The 17,256-nt window shown below is 37.7% G+C and overlaps 2 long non-coding RNA genes across 2 annotated transcripts; one reads left to right on the top strand and one right to left on the bottom strand.

Annotated features, from left to right (window-relative positions):
* The first annotated feature begins 1,276 nt into the window (after window positions 1–1,276).
* Window positions 1,277–12,722, top strand: LOC125918481 (uncharacterized). The gene is made up of 3 exons (XR_007456453.1): window positions 1,277–4,544; window positions 9,272–9,305; window positions 12,403–12,722. It is a non-coding gene; the product is annotated as an uncharacterized LOC125918481 (long non-coding RNA).
* A 1,516-nt stretch (window positions 12,723–14,238) lies between these two features.
* LOC125918482 (uncharacterized) lies at window positions 14,239–17,250 on the bottom strand. Its single transcript, XR_007456454.1, has 2 exons — window positions 15,888–17,250; window positions 14,239–14,666 (listed from the first exon to the last, which is right to left on the bottom strand). It is a non-coding gene; the product is annotated as an uncharacterized LOC125918482 (long non-coding RNA).
* Window positions 17,251–17,256: the final 6 nt, after the last annotated feature.

Here is a 17,256-nt window from a genome sequence, read left to right as displayed (position 1 = left end):
CAGCATTAACCAATGTTTTACCAAGTAGAAATGTGTTTACTAGGCTGTGTAGGTGCAGGATCGTATCCATACACATTTCTGACATAGCTGAAGATCCAAATTCTAATCATTCAGCCAATTTTCTGGAATAGTCTCTGCGTTCCCTTCTTAATGAATGAGGCTGTATTGTATGAGCTCCTTAAACTCTCTTCTGTCATCCTTTTGATTCCTCTAACATGTGTCTCACCTTCTTGTCAAGGACAGCATCCCCATCTGTGCCCTCATTCTGTCCTTTCCTGTCTCATTTAGGAGCTAACGCATCAGCCCTCTCCCTCTTTCAGTTATCTTCAAAATTTTACCTTCTTGGGTTAGTGCACATTTTCTTTTGCTAGTATTTTCAGGAGCTTCCCTACTTTCACAAAAAAGCCTTTTCTCTTGGCTGTTTTTTCTCAAGCTACCATACTGACTTTGTCTGCCCCGCCCCCCCCGCCATCAAAATTGCACAAGCAAGTTTTTATTTGCTTCTTTCTACACCTGATGTAACATCTTTTCCATCTTTGCTCTTTTTGACCTTTTTTTAGCCTTTGACATTGACTATGGTTGCCTTGCCTGGTAGAAGAAGAATGTAGGCTTTGGAATTGGTAGGCTTGGGTTTGGATTCCTCTCTGTGTGACCTCTGGTTTCATTTGTATTATGTGCATACATGTGTATGTCCTCGCCTCAGAGCTGAGGGAAATCTACTTAGTACATGTTCCATCTGTTCCCTTCCCTGTTTGGCTTGGTTTCTGACATGGTGCACATCGTGTATTGCCATACCATTTATGAGGTAGGTAGTGTTACTATATCCATTTTACTAATGAGGAAATTAAGATCAATCATGTAGGAGGTCGTGGAACTGGAATTCTGCTGAGTTGTTGGACTCGAGTTCGAACCCTGAGTGTGTCAAATTGCCAGTATACTCTTTCTTTAAATATGATGTCTGTCTTAGGAAATATCTGTAATTACTAATTCATGAAATGTCTGAACCAGTGGAGCTTTTCAAATGAAATTTTCTTCCCTTTTTTTTCCTCTTGTGTATTTATGTGTGTGTGCACAAGCACAGACAACTGGAGGACCCCTTACCCGGCCTTTTTACCCTATTTCATCCATTCCTCCACCTGCCTCCCTCTGACAACCACCAGTTCTCTGTAGTTAAGTCTGTTTTGTTTTTGTTTTTGTTTTTCTTTTTTTCTTTGTTTATTTATTTTGTTTCTTAAATTCCATATATTAGTGAAATCATACAGTATTTGTCTTTCTCTGATTTACTTCGCTTAGCATTATACACACTAGGTCCATCCATGTTGTAAAAGTCAAGATCTCGTTCTTTTTTATGGCTGAGTCATGCTCCATTGTATATACACACCATATCTTCTTTATTCATTCATCTGTTGTTGGATACTTCGGTGGCTTTCATATCTTGGCTATTGTAAATAATGCTGCAATAAACATAGGGATGCATGTATCTTTTCAAATTAATGTTTTTGTTTTCTTTGGGTAAATACCTGGTAGTGGAATTACTGGATCATATGGTAATCCTATTTTTAATTTTTTGAGGAACCTACATAATGTTTTCTCCAGTGGCTGCACCAGTTTGCATTCCTACCAACAGTTCACAAGAGTTCCTTTTTCTCCACATCCTCACCAACACTTGTTGTTTCTGGTCTTTTTGATACTGGCTATTCTGACAGGTATACGGTGATATCTTGTGGTGATTTTGATTTACATTTCCCTGATGCTTAGCGAGGCTGAATTGCTTTTCATGTGTTTGTTGGCCATGTATATGTCTTTGGGAAAATGTCCATTCATGTCTTCTGCCTCTTTTTAATTAGATTGTTTTTGTGTTGAGTTGTATAAGTTCTTTATATATTTTGGATATCAATTCCTTTTTGGACATATCATTTGCAGATATCTTTCCCCATTCAGTAGGTTGCCTGGTCATTTTGTTGATGGTTTCCTTCGCTGCACAAAAGCTTGTGTGTGTGTGTGTGTGTGTGTGTGTGTGTGTGTGTGTGTGTGTGTACATACTCTCAGTTTATTTTCGCTTTTGTTTCCCTTGCCTTAGACATACAAAAAAAATTTTTTTTTTTAGAAAAATATTTCTTCTGTCAGTGTCAAAGAAATTACTGCCTGTGTTTTCTTCTCAGAGTTTTATGGTCAGGTTTCACATTTAGGTCTTTATCCATTTTGAGCTTATTTTTGGTATGTTGTAAGAAAGTGGTCCAGTTTCTTTCTTTTGCATGTAGCTGTCCAGTTTTCCCAACACCATTTATTAAAGAACCTATCTTTTCCCCATTGTATATTCTTGCCTCCTTTCTTGTAGATTAATTGACCGTATAAGTGTGGGTTTATTTCTGGGGTCTCTGTTCTGTTTCATTGGTCTATGTGTTTATTTTTGTGCCAGTACCATACTGCTTGGATTACTCTAGCTTTGTAGTGTATCCTGAAATCTGGGATTGTAATACCTCCAGCCTTGTTCTTCTTTCTCAAGATTGCTTTGGCTATTTGGGGTCTTTTGTGCGTCCATATAAATTTTAGTAGTATTCTACTTCTGTGGAAAATGCTGTTGGTATTTTGATAGTGATTGCATTAAATCTGTATATTGCTTTGGGCAGTATAGACATTTTAACAGTATTTGGTTCTTCTAATCCATGAGCATGGAATATCTTTCCATTTGTGTCATCTGCAGTTTCTTTCATCAGTGTTCTATAGTTTTCAGAATACAGGTTTTTTATCTCCTTGGTTATTTATTCCTAGGTATCTTATTTTTTGGTGCAATTATAAATGGGATTGCTTTCTTGTTAAGTGGCCTTTTTAATGAAATTAATTGGTAGCCAAATGAGGAAGTATAGCAAAGATAGAGTTTGTGTTTTGAGAATTCTAGATTGCATATAAAGTGCCAAACCAAGAAAGAGGACACAGGCAATTAGACATCATTGTAGTTCTGAGGTACATGATTGTGGGTTTATATAATACAGCCCTGTTGGAAAGGGAATTGGAGCTTCATTGACTTTGCAGACTAGAAGAGATCAAAGTTGGCTGTGTCACTCCTTTAAGAAAACCTTTTAGCATTGTGAATGAAGTTCTTCCAGATGTTCACCTGTGATAATGTGGGCATGGCTCTGGCTAGAGAAAACCAGTGGTTTCATCAGCAAAATGGACCTCTTGTCTTCTTGCCTGTGGAAAGGAGGGGCCTCCTAGCACAGTATGCAGACTGCTGTATGGGTGCCATCAACCTTGTGGCCTGCAACCAGAAAGGCAAGAATGTGAGTGGTGTTGCTACTTGGGCATTAAATGAGATCATGTGCGTACGACACTGAGGGCAAAAGGGTGAGTTCCTGTGAAAATGAATCAGGTACATAAAAGCCTTAATTGCTTTCTCTCTCTCTCTCTCTCTCTCTCTCTCTCACTCTCTCTCTCACTCTCTCACTCTCATCTTTTCTTCAGCATTGTGACTGCAGGTAGGATACTGATCTTCACTGACCTTTTCCTGTAGAGTAGCCATCTAAATTTTAGCAGCTGGTAGGTAATATACTGTCCTTTCCATTCAGTCTGTTCTCCAAATCTGTGCGCAAGATTTGAGGATGCTACAAAGAACCTGGAGTCTTGATGTGGGGAATTCTTTGACCTCAAAAAGTGAAATTTATACCTTTGAGACAGTCACTCAACAACACACTAGAAAACTGTATATTGCAATTATAAAGAAAAGGGCAAGCCTCAGGTTTACACAACATGTGATGGGACCTCTTGTAGCAGCTGTTGGTCACAGTCATACACATATGTCAGAACACTAGTAATAACATCTTTAAATGCAGAAGGAAGTGGTATAGCACTGTAGCCAACCAGCTGGGCCTGTAATTCTTATGTTATTAAATATTTACTGTAGAAGACCATCTCATGGTATCTTGAATTGTTTTCTCTCCTTTTAAGGTAAGTTGATTTATTTATAGGTAAAAACTATAGTTCAGTTAAAAACACTTCTTTTTAGTCACAAAAAGGGAAGGAAAGACTACTGTATTTTGACTCCAGCTTCTTTATAAAGTAAAATGTCCTCTGATATATTTGTTGTTTATAAGATGTGTATTAATTTTATTTAAACATAATCACTGCTTACTTAGTTGGGATCATAATTTATGTCAGGCAGCTACAAAATACAGATTTATGTTATTAAGTTATAGGCACAGAATTTATTCCACTGATGGAATGATCTTTCTTGTTATTATAATAGATTAGAAAACTGCTGGTGCTTTGGCAGGATTAGGCTAAGGTATAATCTTACTTTTATGAAACTGTCATATGAAAGTACTGTTTAAGGAGAAAATTTTAATAAGATTTATATCAAAATGCTTATTATAGACAATAAAGGAACTATTGGGCTAAAACTAGCAAAAAATTTTTTTCTTTCATAGGTAATTAATAAAATGTCTCCAACATCCCTAAAGATCACACTAAGGCAACTCATGGAGGGGTCTTCAAAGACCTTGCAAGAAGTATTAATTATGGAATATCGGCTGAGTCAAGCTTGTATGGTAAGAATTTTTGAAAAATAGTTATTTTCTATTTATGAAAGTAATAGACGTTCATTGTAGAGCATGTAAAATACAGAAAGCTATAAACAAGAAACTTAAAACTATCTGTAAATACACTCTGTGGAAACACAACAGGCCAGTTAACTTAAGATGTGTGGAACTATTCTTCCACATTATTCTTAAGCCTTTATGAAATAGCAATTACATTTGCATGTACTATAAGAAAGCCTCTAATCTCAGGTGGAATTCAAAGTAGAAATTAACCATTTTTCAGGCATGGTCTCTGACCTTGGGATAAGAGGCATAAACTCTCTATAGCTGAGTTCCCTCACTGGTAAAACAAGGAACATATATATATATATGTGTGTGTGTGTGTGTGTGTGTGTGTGTGTGTGTGTGTGTGTGTACAGAATATGTATATATACACCCATATATACATATATATAATGTATGAATGGAAGTTACTAGTCTGTTACATGTTTTAGTTAATAGATTAGCACTGAAAGTTCCATTATAAATACACTTAAAGTAGAAAATAATCACCTAGAAAATTAATTTTATGTAACATTTCAGAGTCCTAGAGATTTCCTCTTGTAGATGATAAACTCTTTGAAAGCAGAATCACTGCTTTTGTGTTATGGGTAGAAGGCCTTTAGGTTAATAAATTTATGGCCTAAAGAAAATGTTCTGTTTAATAACCAGGAAGCAGATATCCCAAATGGACTTTCATGTCTTGCAGTAGTTAAGGGGAGTGCCTGGGGAGCTCGGTTGGTTGAGCGTCCAATTCTTGATTTTGACTCGGGTTATGATCTCACCGTTAGTGGGATTGAGCTCTGTGTTGGGTTCTGCGCTGGCAGCACAGAGCCTGCTTGGGATTCTCTCCCTCCTGTCACTCTTTCCCTCCTCTGCTCGTGCATTCTCTCTCAAAATAAATAAATAAACAACAACAACAAAAAATAGTTAAGGTGTTCAAGCAATTCATCCAATTATAAATAAAATTCGGTTAGTCCCTTTAATCTTAAAGTCGCTCCTAGTAGGATGAAAGTGGCAGCTGAGGTCTGTTGTTTGTTAAGAAAGGTACTATGCCAGGCACTTCACATACATCCTGTCCGTTAAATTTTACACTATTTCTAGAATGGTAGGTATTATTCTTGTCTCCACTTTACAGATGAGGAAGCTGGCAGAGAGAAGTAACCTGCCTAAGGTGGTATAGCTATTAAGTGGCAGACACATGGTGTGTGAAACCAGGTGGTTTCCCTCGGGGCCCTGTACTCTCCACTACTACCCCAGTATACCTCACACAGTCCATGCTTCTCACTGTACATTTACTGTACTGCCTGGATTGATTGATTCCTTCCTTCCTTCAGCAAATCCATTAGCTGTGTTGTTGCCGGGTTCTGTGCTAAGTGTTACGTTGTAGAAAGAGTGACCCAGTCCTTGTTCTCATGAAATTTAGAGTCAACTGAGACTATGAAGAACAAGTAAACAAAATATGTAAAATAGTTACAAATTGTGGCAAGTGCTCCAAAGGAAACGTACAGGTTGATGATGGGAGAGAATGATGCAGGGACAGGAGCAGGTGGGAAAGACGAAGGGAAATAAGTTGTCAGAAAAGACGTCTTTGAGATGCGTGCTCATCTGTGACCCGAAGGGTGAGAAAGGAGTATGTCGAAAAGTCCCTTGGGTTTCAGCAGTGGATGATTTGATTCTGTTTCCTTTAAGAAAGTAATTATTGCTGCTGAATGGAGATGGGGTTAGAAGGATTCAAGAGGGGATGTAGAGACCAGATTTGAGTTTTTGCAGTAATCCAGCTGTGAAGTTGCAGTGGCTTCGGCGAGGGTGGTGGCAACGGAGAGAAGTGAATGATTTGGGGAATAATGTGGGAGAGGATTGATAGGCTTTGATGATGGATGTGAGAGAAGGAAAGAATGCATTTAGGAATTGGAGCTCAGAGCTGTGGGTTAGAGATTTAAGTCTGAAGCTTTGGAGATTTATTTACTTAATAAGAATGCTTACCATGTGCTAGACATTGTTAGAGGCACCAAGAATGCGTAGGTCCACAAAACAGACAAAAATGCCTGCTCTTATGGAACTTACTTTATAGCGGGGGAGATAGATCATAAACAGATAAAATTATAAAATATATAGTATATGATTGTAAGTACTAAGGAGAAGAAGTAAAGTGGGAAGGAGGGTATGGCATAAGGAGGAGGTAAGGGAGAGTTTGAATTTACAGATAGGATGACCAGAGAAGACCTGACTGAAAAGATGTTCTCTGAGTAAAAACCTGAAGGAAGTGAAGGAATGAGCTGTGTAAGTATCTGGGGAAGAGCATCCAGGCAGAGGCAGTACAAAGCCATGAGGCAGGGGTGTGCCTCCCTGTTCTAGGAGCTGCAGGAAGCCTTGATGGGTGGCATGGGCAGAGAAGGAGGGTCAAGTGAGTGAGAGAGATGAGGTGAGAGCTAACAGGGTAGAGAAGGACTGGGCAGAGCATATGTAGCTTCCTCAAAGGTCTTTATAAAACTCTGGCTTTTGTTCTGAATAACATGGGAAGTACTGGATGTTTTTGAGTAGAGGAGTGACATGATCTTATATCTTAACAGAATTGATAACTCAGGTGCTCATGTGTTGGGTATAGAATGGGTAAGAGCATATAGAAGGAAAATGAGAGAGCCCGGATCTGAGCCCCAAGAAATTTTGAATAGGGTGGAAGAGAAAAAGGACAGAGGTGGAAGAACCAGGAGAGTCATGAAAGCAAGAGATCAATGTTTCAAGGAGGAGGAAGCACTGTGAAAGTGTCCAGTAGGGGAGGATAAAGTCATACTCAGCATATGGCAACACTGAAGTTACAGGTGGTTTTGGCAAGTCGTTTAGAGTGTGGGGGCAAAAGTTATAGTATGGTGAGTTGGAGAGGAAATGAATAAATGGGATGTGGAGAAGTGACGGCTATATGTACACAACTCTTTCTTCTTAAAACAGAAATAGGTTAGAAGTTAGGACTGTGGAATCAAGTGAGGTTCCGTGTTATTTTATAAGGTGGAAGATACTAGAACATGTTTCTAATTGATTGGGAATGATCCAATAGAGAAAAAAGATTATGTTGATGATACCAATAGCATTTACTGGATACTTAACTGTGTGTCAGACACTGTGCTGGGATGTGGAGTAAGATAATCCTGTGATGGATGCATTGATGTTGCCATTTCATGTAAGGAAGCTTGGCATTAATGAAATTAGTAGCTAAAGGTCACATAGCTACCAACCATGTAGTGGAGCCAGGAGGTGAGCCCAGACATTTGAATTGTAGTCAGTCACTGAGTTATGCTGCTGACACTGATAATGCCAGGAGAAGAGCTAGAAATATGCTAGGATTAGAGGTTGAGAAGGTAGAAGGCAGTTAGAATTATCATCCTGGGAAGCGGGGCAGAGAACATGGATTGTTAGGCAGTTTTCCATGCCTGTTTGAGGTTTGTGGTCATGAACTTTAATTTTTTAAAAATATAATTTATTGTCAAATTGGCTAACATTCAGTGTGTAAAGTGTGCTCTTGGTTTTGGGGTAGATTCCCATGGTTCATCGCTTACATACAATACCCAGTGCTCATCCCAACAGGTGCCCTCTTCAATGCCCATCACCCATTTTCCCCTCTCCCACCCCACCCCCCGCATCAACCCTCAGTTTGTTCTCTGTATTTAAGAATCTCTTAAGGTTTGCCTCCCTCCCTCTCTGTTTGTAACCATTTTTTTCCCCTTCCCTTCCCCCATGGTCTTCTGTTAAGTTTCTCAAGATCTAAATATGAGTGAAAACATATGATATCTGTCTTTCTCTGACTGACTTATTTCACTCAGCATAATACCTTCCAGTTCCATCCATGTTGCTGCAAATGGCATGATTTCATTCTTTCTCATTGCCAAGTAGTATTCCATTGTGTGTATAAACCACAATTTCTTTATCCATTCATCAGTTGATGGACATTTAGGCTCTTTCCATAATTTGGCTATTGTTGAAAGTGCTGCTATAAACATTGGGGTACATGTGCCCCTATGAATCAGCACTCCTATATCCTTTGGATATTCCTAGTAGTGCTATTGCTGGGTTGTAGGATAGTTCTATTTTTAATTTTTTGAGGAACTTCCACACTTTTCCAGAGTGGCTGCACCAGTTTGCATTCCCACCAATAGTGCAAGAGGGTTCCCGTTTCTCCACATCCTCACCAGCATCTGTTGTTTCCTGAATTGTTAATTTTAGCCACTCTGTATGGTCATGAATTTTAAATGAAACCAGTCACAGTTGTATGATTTTTCTGTAGCAAGATTTAGCTGCTCGAAAGAAGGCAGAGGTAAATGGTAGGGGCAGCTGGTGCTGGGATTTTGCCAGGAAAGACTAGAGGGAGGAAAAAGGCTTGAGGGAGTTGAGGGCATTTTTGAGGCAAGGTGACCACATTAATGCACTGGGGAGACTGGGCTGGATGACGAGCAAAGTGAGTGGTGGAAAAGTTGTAGTATCTGTGGTGTGCAGTGGGGTCAGGGATTTCCAAGTGAAGATACTCGAGCAGATAAGAATCGGAGGTGGTGATCAGAGAGTGGGTCATAAAGGCAGTCCAGTCTCTAAATATATATTTCAGGCTATGGCCATGGGGGTGGGAGGCTACAGTGGGTGGAGGGGAGAGATCATCACTGCGAATAAGGATGCCTGGAAATTCACCATTTAATCTCATTTTCTTTCAGGGAGGCCATGACTTTTATGAAGGTGTTAGGGCAGGTAAGTGATGGTTGTCTTCTTCCTGGCTATTATGGAAATAGGATTTGCAAGCCTATACTGTTAATCAAAGATGATAGTTGTTTTATTAGTGAAAATTATACCTTCATAAAGATTGCAAAGTTGTTGCTATTTTAATATTACCAACTGACATATAAGGGAAGATCTGTCTTTAAAACCAATATTGTTTGAAAAATTCACATAACCTTGTGTCACCGCTCCCTAATTTCTAAGAGGTGACCCTGCTTCTACAGTCACACAGACTGCCTCTGCTAAGTGCAGCTGAGTTTGAACAGTCATTCTGTTGCTGAAACCTTTGAAAGGTGCATTTATTCCCTTGCAAGAAGCCCTCAAGTCCCCTGCCCCTCTTCTTTCTAGTACTGGCCTGGCAGAATCCCAGCAGCATTGAATCTCTACCATTACCTCTTTGCCTATACCTGACAAGTTCAAAATTGACATTGAGAAAAACCGTATGACATAATTGGTAACATGTGCTTAGTGTTCTTATTAATTTCTGGTTTATCTTTATCATCTCCAAAGTCAGCATATTTAGAAAAAGCAAGTGAAATGGTTGATTTTTTTTGTTTTTAGCAAATTTGCAACAATTTTTTATGTATAAGCTCATATCCCTATAAATAATAGCTGTTTTTTATGTTGTATAAAATGAGTTCTTAACCTTTGCATGTGTTTTGCACATCTAATTTTTTAATGTTTTTATTGATCACTTTACAGACTCTCTATTTACTTTATCTAAATAAAAGATTATGTTCTCTGAGCTGTAAGCTTTGATAAATACTGGTCACCATTGTAGAATTATCTTAATTTATGGCATGATAAAATATCAGAAATAAGCAGGGGTTTAGGGGCACCTGGGTGGCTCAGTCAGTTGGGCGGCCGACTTCGGCTCGGGTCATGATCTTGCGGTCCGTGAGTTCAAGCCCTGCATTGGGCTCTGTGCTGACAGCTCAGAGCCTGGAGCCTGCTTCAGATTCTGTGTCTCCCTCTCTCTCTGCCCCTCCCCCATTCATGCTCTGTCTCTTTCTGTCTTTCAAAAATGAATAAATGTTAAAAAAAAATTTAAAAAAAAAGAAATAAGCAGGGGTTTAAATTCTCTTAGAAGACACAGGGAATTGAGTCAGAGGAGATGGCTATATGTTTTATAGAAACCAGGTAAAATAAGCACTTTTCCCACTAATTCCCTGCAAATTCTTGCTGCATGTGGATCAGAGTCTAGACAACTATTAGTTATTAGAAGGACATGTGTGCTATTTGGGTTTTATTGCTAAAATACCCATTATATGTTATAGCAGCCCTTCTTAAACTTAAAAAATGAAGGTATTTTTTTTTCATATTTACTGTCTATTATCTTAAGGAAACAGAGTTAAAACCAAGCAGCATCAACATTCTGATTCATAAGGCAAGAGCTTATCAAGCTACTTTCTAATGAAGAGAAAGTATACTGCCCCATCTTTAGCATAAGCTCCTTATTTTGAAAGCAGTATCTATTCTGGGTAAAACTGTTTGGTGTTCTTGCATAATAACCAAATGTTTGCTACAGTTTGCTAATGATAAAATATGTTAGCAAATTAGATAAAATAAACTAGCAAATTAGGGGACTGGTTGTTAAAAATTCTTACTCTTAACATCTAGAATAAACTTTTTCCTGGTTATAGAAGAAAATAAAAATAGGTTATTTCAGCAGAGCTAGAGAGTTACCAAATGGGATTTGAGTGGGTGCCTCACGAGACTTGAAAAACCCTGAGCTGTCTACATGGCAAGAACTTGTTATATCTATGCTAAGTAAAAAATTATGTCAGTTTGAAATAAAAGAACATACAGATTTGACTAATATTCTCTTTCATTTTGCCCTTCAGACTGTCAAGGAGGTAGATAGCATGATAGCATTGGCCAGAGGGCTTAAAAAGGAAGAGATTCTTGAAGAAATGTTCCAGAATTATTTTTACTTATGCTGTCTGGGGAATGTAAAACTGTCAAATTGGCAGGGATCATAACATCAGTGTTCAGTGTTACCACTGATCTGATACTAGCTAGAATCATGTAGCTAGGCAGCTGAGCCTTAAAAACCTCTAGTATCCACATTTAATAATGCAGAAAGCCCCTTTGCTTCCTGTTTCTTGGTTTCCAGATTGCTTCTTTAATTATTTAACTTTTTAATACTAAATTTGGTTTTTTAAGTTGAGTTTTTATGTTTAAATATTTTTATCATTCACAAGAATTATGCACATTTTAAATATGGTTGAAATTCCCTCCCATAACCATACCTAGTCCTTTTCTCTCTCTTTTAAAAAAATTTTTGAGATAATTATAGATTAACATACAGTTTTAAGAAATAATATAGAGAGATCCTATGTGCCCTCCAAGTTTTCCCAAACAGTAACATTTGTATAACTATAGTATACAATCACAAGCAGGAAGTGGACGCTCGCCTACCTTTTTAAAGGAGAGGTTTGCCGATTGCCTCATACTTATGATCCTGTGGGGATGCTATGTGGCTACACTAAATGATGACTGCACCGAAATAAGAGAAGTCGAGTTTCTTATGATAACCTGAAGGTGGTCTGGTATTTTAATGCAGAGCTGTGTGAACCAGAGGATTCAGCAAAACAGTATCCTCGTTTAATTATGCATAAAGTCATCCCCTTCTAAGTAATTTTCCTTTCAACTCAATGTGGAAGAGGTTAGAAGGCAGATCTGGGCCCTCCACCCTCCCCTGCCTTCCCTTTAAACTACACCAACCCTGGTTTTAGCTGTTTTATAACAGGAAGATTTCATTTACAGTTTTGTTTGAAGAAGGAAAAAGAGTCCCAAGTCTTAAACCACATTAGTTCATAGGCTATATTCAAGTTCCGGGCATCAGACTTAGCAGGTTGGGAGATAACCACATGGGTCATCATCCATCCAAATTCTGTTGGGGCTTAATTTAAAAAGAAAAATGGAACACATACAAAGATTTAAACTTTGCAGAAAAAGTGCTATAGAAAATATGCCTTGTGTAAGGTAGTTTCTGTCAGTTCTGTAATTAAAATCTGGTAATACCTGAAAGAAATGTACTAACATTTCTTATGTCTTCACTTGACAGTTTTAATAGATAAAGACCAGAGCCCAAAATGGAAACCGGCTAATCTGAAAGAAGTTACTGAAGAAGATTTGAATAGTTACTTTAAATCTCTGGGAAGTAACGATTTGAAATTATAAGGTGACTGGATTTTTAAGGGATTATTTTGGAGCAGATGTTGGGAAACTATGGCACATGGGCCAGATCTGGCCTGCTGCCTGTTATTTATTTTTCCACCAGCTAAGAATGGTTTCTGCATTTTTAAATGGTTAGAGGAAGAAAGCAAATACTAATATTACATGATGTGTGAAAATTACATGAAATTCAAGTATCAGTGTCCACAAATGAAGCTTTATTGGAACGTAACTATACTCATCTCTTTACATATTGTCTATGGGTGCTTTGAGTAGTTGCAACAGAGATTGTCAGGCTAGCAAAGCCTAAAATATTTACTGTGTGATCCTTTGCAGAAAATGTTTGCCAACCCCTGCTTTATAGATGGGAAAATTTTAAATTCTTTAGAGATTGTGGAGTTGAAATCTCTAATTGAAATGGGAACCTTATGTTTTGGCTTTGGGTAGCAGTTTGTACATTGATTAAATAAACCTATATATAGATGATTAAGAAATGGCCCTGAAATTTTTTTGTCTATTGTGTTAATGCTTCATAGAATTTTCTGCATGAATAAATCTATTTTAAAATAATTATGTTACTGTAGAAGTGTTCCTTTTATAATATTAGAAATCTCAGGGAAAGCAAAAAGGTTTTTATGAGGTTCTCTCTCTAGTATTATTAACTCATCTTTGGTCTTCCCTAAAATTAACCAGAATCCTTCCTATAGTGAAAGCGGAAGCATTATTTCTCATTGGTTTTTTTTAGGATTTGTTAAACTGACAGAATGAGAAATTAGGAAGTGTGGGAAATTATTTGCCATTATGTAGTTTAAATCAGGAGGAAAAAAAGGTCGAAAGCCAGGAGTTTTGTTCAAAATAGAAATACCTTCAATAATTGGTACTGTTGACAAAATAAGTTTTTCTTAAGGTACACAAGAAACTGCAGGGTGTTCCAGACTTGGCACATTAAAGTCTAGAGAAGAATGACCTTTAAAGGTCAGTTTATCATTTATAACTTGTTACAGTTTTTTCTTCATCCAAAACCCCCCAGAAATGAAGAAAATTTCAGATTCAATAACAAAGGTGGAAGAACTGAGAAAGACATCAAAACTTATATCCTGCACTCCTCTTTTAGATGAGTCTAGAAGGAGTTGCTTTAAATTTTCTATTTTTAATATTTAACATGAAGCATTCCGCCCCCCAAAAAGTGAGGAACAGATTTAGACTAAAGACAGCATGATAATGGACATGTTTACATTTATATTCTTAAAGCTCTTAAACTGGACCTGAATGATCCAAGAAATTATTTGTATTTTTATTCACTTTGTATTCATTAGACATGCATAAAATGTTAAGTTCTTTATGTCAAAAAATTTGACAGTATACAATGTTGAAAGGCATTTGCTTTAATAAGAACTTATAGCTGGTTAATTGCAACTAGACTTTTATTGTACAGTTAGAAAAAAATGTTTTCTCAAAAATATTTGGAAAAAATATACCATTTCATAGCTAAGTCTTACAGGAAGAGAATTAGCTAACAAAATGTGAGTTTTGCAAAGTAAGAGATAGGGAGTACATCTGAGCTTGTGCCCACTTGCCCAAGGAAGATATGTTCTATTTGGCCACACAGATACATAGTGAGGGCCTTATGATTAAGCAAACAATAGATTTGTTGGAACTTTGTTTTTTAACTACTATTCCTTGAATTTACTTGATTCCTAAAACTATACAATAAAAAAGTATAGTTCCCTCATCTCATAAAATGGCAATGATATTAAGTAGGATACATGTGTCATGCTAGCTCATTCATTCAGCAGTATGTCTATTTTTAATACTAATAAGGCAATTTGACACAAATTATTCCTTTGGAACTAGGATCGTTTTTATCCCCTTCCAAATTGTGCTTTGAGTGCTAATGACCATAGGTGGTTAGCAAAGGACAGATAAGGCAACTGAAAATGGAGCACTCTGGGATCAAAGACTTGTAACTGAAAGGTAAGAGCACACAGGAGACCTTTAACTGGAGAAGGGAGCAGGGAAGCACTCTTGCGGGGTTACGTGAGTCTGTGTAAGTGAGGAACCTGCACGCTTCCTGTGAGAATCTTCGTTTACAGTTGCCATCAGCAGGTTCTTTGTCGCACTGGCTGCGGCTCATCTGCGCCTATCCTGGATGTTCTCGAGAGAAAAGAGTCAGTAGTTGGTCACCTGTCAGGGTGGTAAAGAAAGGAACTTGCTACTGTGTCCCTTCCCTCAGTCAAGAACATTGGAGACTTGTTTTGCAGTGTGTCTTCTGATGGAGCCTGACGTGAGTGCTGTTTCTTGGGCCCTCTTTCCCCCCAGTTTCCTTTCCCTTATGATTTGACCACTATTCTTATTTCATCTGTGTTTGTGATAGAAGTTGGAACAAATGTCTCCCTTTCCAGTAGCTAATAATTCTTCCAGTCGTCTGTTTTATATGTTCCTTCCTTCTCAAATAGACCTTTTACTGTTCATGAAAGTTCAAAGTGAAGTAAATCCAGTATTTAAATATGAAGGTATGATAGAAGGAATCCTATCAAAGATGTTCTCATCTGTCTCGTCATCAAGGCCAAACTATATCTTGATGATGATCACACGTGGTACACATTTGCTTATCCAGTTCTTTTTCCTGCCTGCCTCCAACTTGGTTTATCTGCTAACTCACTGATTACGCAAGCCTTGTAGTTCCTTGTCCATGTTTTGACATAATACAGCATATATTTCCAAGATAAGTCTATACTACAAGATAATATACTCTGTTAAAATGATTCAGGAGTGAGGGGTTGGTGCTTGGTGACAAAACCATACTGCCATAGTGTCAGGGCAACAGAGAGTATACTTCTAGCTAGATATGGATCTGAACAGGCGTGCCTGCTACCCCCCTGGGAAATAGGGGCCCAGGCACAGGAGAAACCTGAGGTTAAAATACTTAGCTGTAATAAAACTCGCCAGTCTACATCCCTATGTATGCTGAAAAATTTAGTGTAGCTATGGCTTTGTGTTCTCACCATAATATTGTATTACCTTACATACTTAATTACACCTTTTAAACAGTGAGTGACTTTGCAGCAAAAATATCCTGATGTGAGATACAAAATGAATGAAAAACAGCAACATCTAAGCTTTTGTCTGAGTCATTAGTATACTCAAAAACCTAAATTTTTCTTCATGAGCTGGAAATATGTTTTGCACTTTCAGAAAACTTTTTGTCCCTTAGTCTTATGACTTCAGATCCTTGTATAAATGGGGATGGTGAGTTTTTTCTACTTTGTTTCTAGATTGCAAGTACAACAGGACAGTTCAGATCTTGGGACTAGGTAAAATGAAAGTTGAATGACCAAGTGTCTAAAGGCAACGGAAAGATAGTACATCACTCACTTCAAAGAACTTTCTTTGTCCATGCAACCGGGAGAATTCACTCTATTTGTGGGTTTCAAAGTATAATGGTTAAAACTAGAGGTAGCATTTCCGCCTGCTTTTAAGGCCAAATACATATTTCTCAGGTCGTCTTCTGCCTTTCTTTAGATATTGGTGACCAGGGTCTGTTGGAAATAAAAGAATCTAATGCACACAGACTTAAAAATAATTCCCTTTCCAATTAAAGTCAGTGTGCAGCAAATCTTGATGAAAATTCCAGTGACTGCATCCCAATTTTTCTACAGGTATGTCTTCTCAATATCTTCTTCCCCTCCCAAATTTTCTATTACCATTGATCTCACACAGTAGTTACTTGTTAAAAAACTTCCTCAAAAAGGTAGTCAAATTTAAGAAAATCATATATGGCTTTAAATGCTTTAAGGGCATTGTTACTGTACACACACACGAATACTCTTTGGAGGAGCGTTTGATATTTTGTTTTGTAATACAACTGTATATACTCATGCATAGACTCGTCCCACCAGTCAATAAGAAAAATGGGAACGATTGCCCATATACCAACCTTCTGCATCTTTGAGACGGTAAAACTTTACATGCAGCACTGAGAACAAGTTCTGCTTTCTACCTTGACTAGGGCTTCTGTTATTTATTTTAAAATTTACTGTATTTCTATTTGTAAAAATTCTTGTTTTCTTGTTATATCACTGGGCTGCTTAATTCAATACCATAAACATTAATGTCATGACTTCTGTAAATTGTATCTCGTTCGGGTGCCGTATGTGCGATGTCTTGAGTCATCCAATAATAGCTGAGGTTAGTTAGGGCCCTGAGGTTCAAGGTGGTAGTTAAGATATTTTTGTAGATGAAAAGCCTAAGGACAGGTTTCAAAGTGGACTATTTCTGCATGGGTTGCTTTCTACTGCTTGATCATTTGTGTTAAGAAGTAGGAATCCTTGACACAAATGGTTTTGACAAACAAGACCCACTGTTAATTATTGTGGCTTAAGTGCCATTTCCTTGCCAAGGCGTTTTGGGGGGAAAAAAACCTTCTCATGTCTTATTTGTATGTGTGTGTGTAAATTAACAAATAGTAATTTTAAAAGGAGTGTCTTTAAAATAACCATTGGATTTCTTTGGTGATTCTATTACTGCCTCAGGAAGAAAGTGCTATGACATACCAGCTGATTACTGTGGTACAGGACCTATGTTTAGCCCTTTAAATGACTAAAATCCAAGACCAAGCAGGTAGAAATCACTGTTAACATAAAAAGTGCTTAACATATTTCACGTAAGTATTGTATACTCTTGATATTACCATAGACTTTTTTTTTTTTTTACATCCAGGCGTAGTTATTTGTATTTATTCACA

The sequence above is a fragment of the Panthera uncia genome, unplaced genomic scaffold (assembly GCF_023721935.1).
Source record: "Panthera uncia isolate 11264 unplaced genomic scaffold, Puncia_PCG_1.0 HiC_scaffold_872, whole genome shotgun sequence".
In the NCBI taxonomy this organism is placed as follows: Eukaryota; Metazoa; Chordata; class Mammalia; order Carnivora; family Felidae; genus Panthera; species Panthera uncia.
The sequence above is the reverse complement of the archived record's forward strand: the minus strand, read 5'-3'. Positions and strand labels throughout refer to the sequence as shown.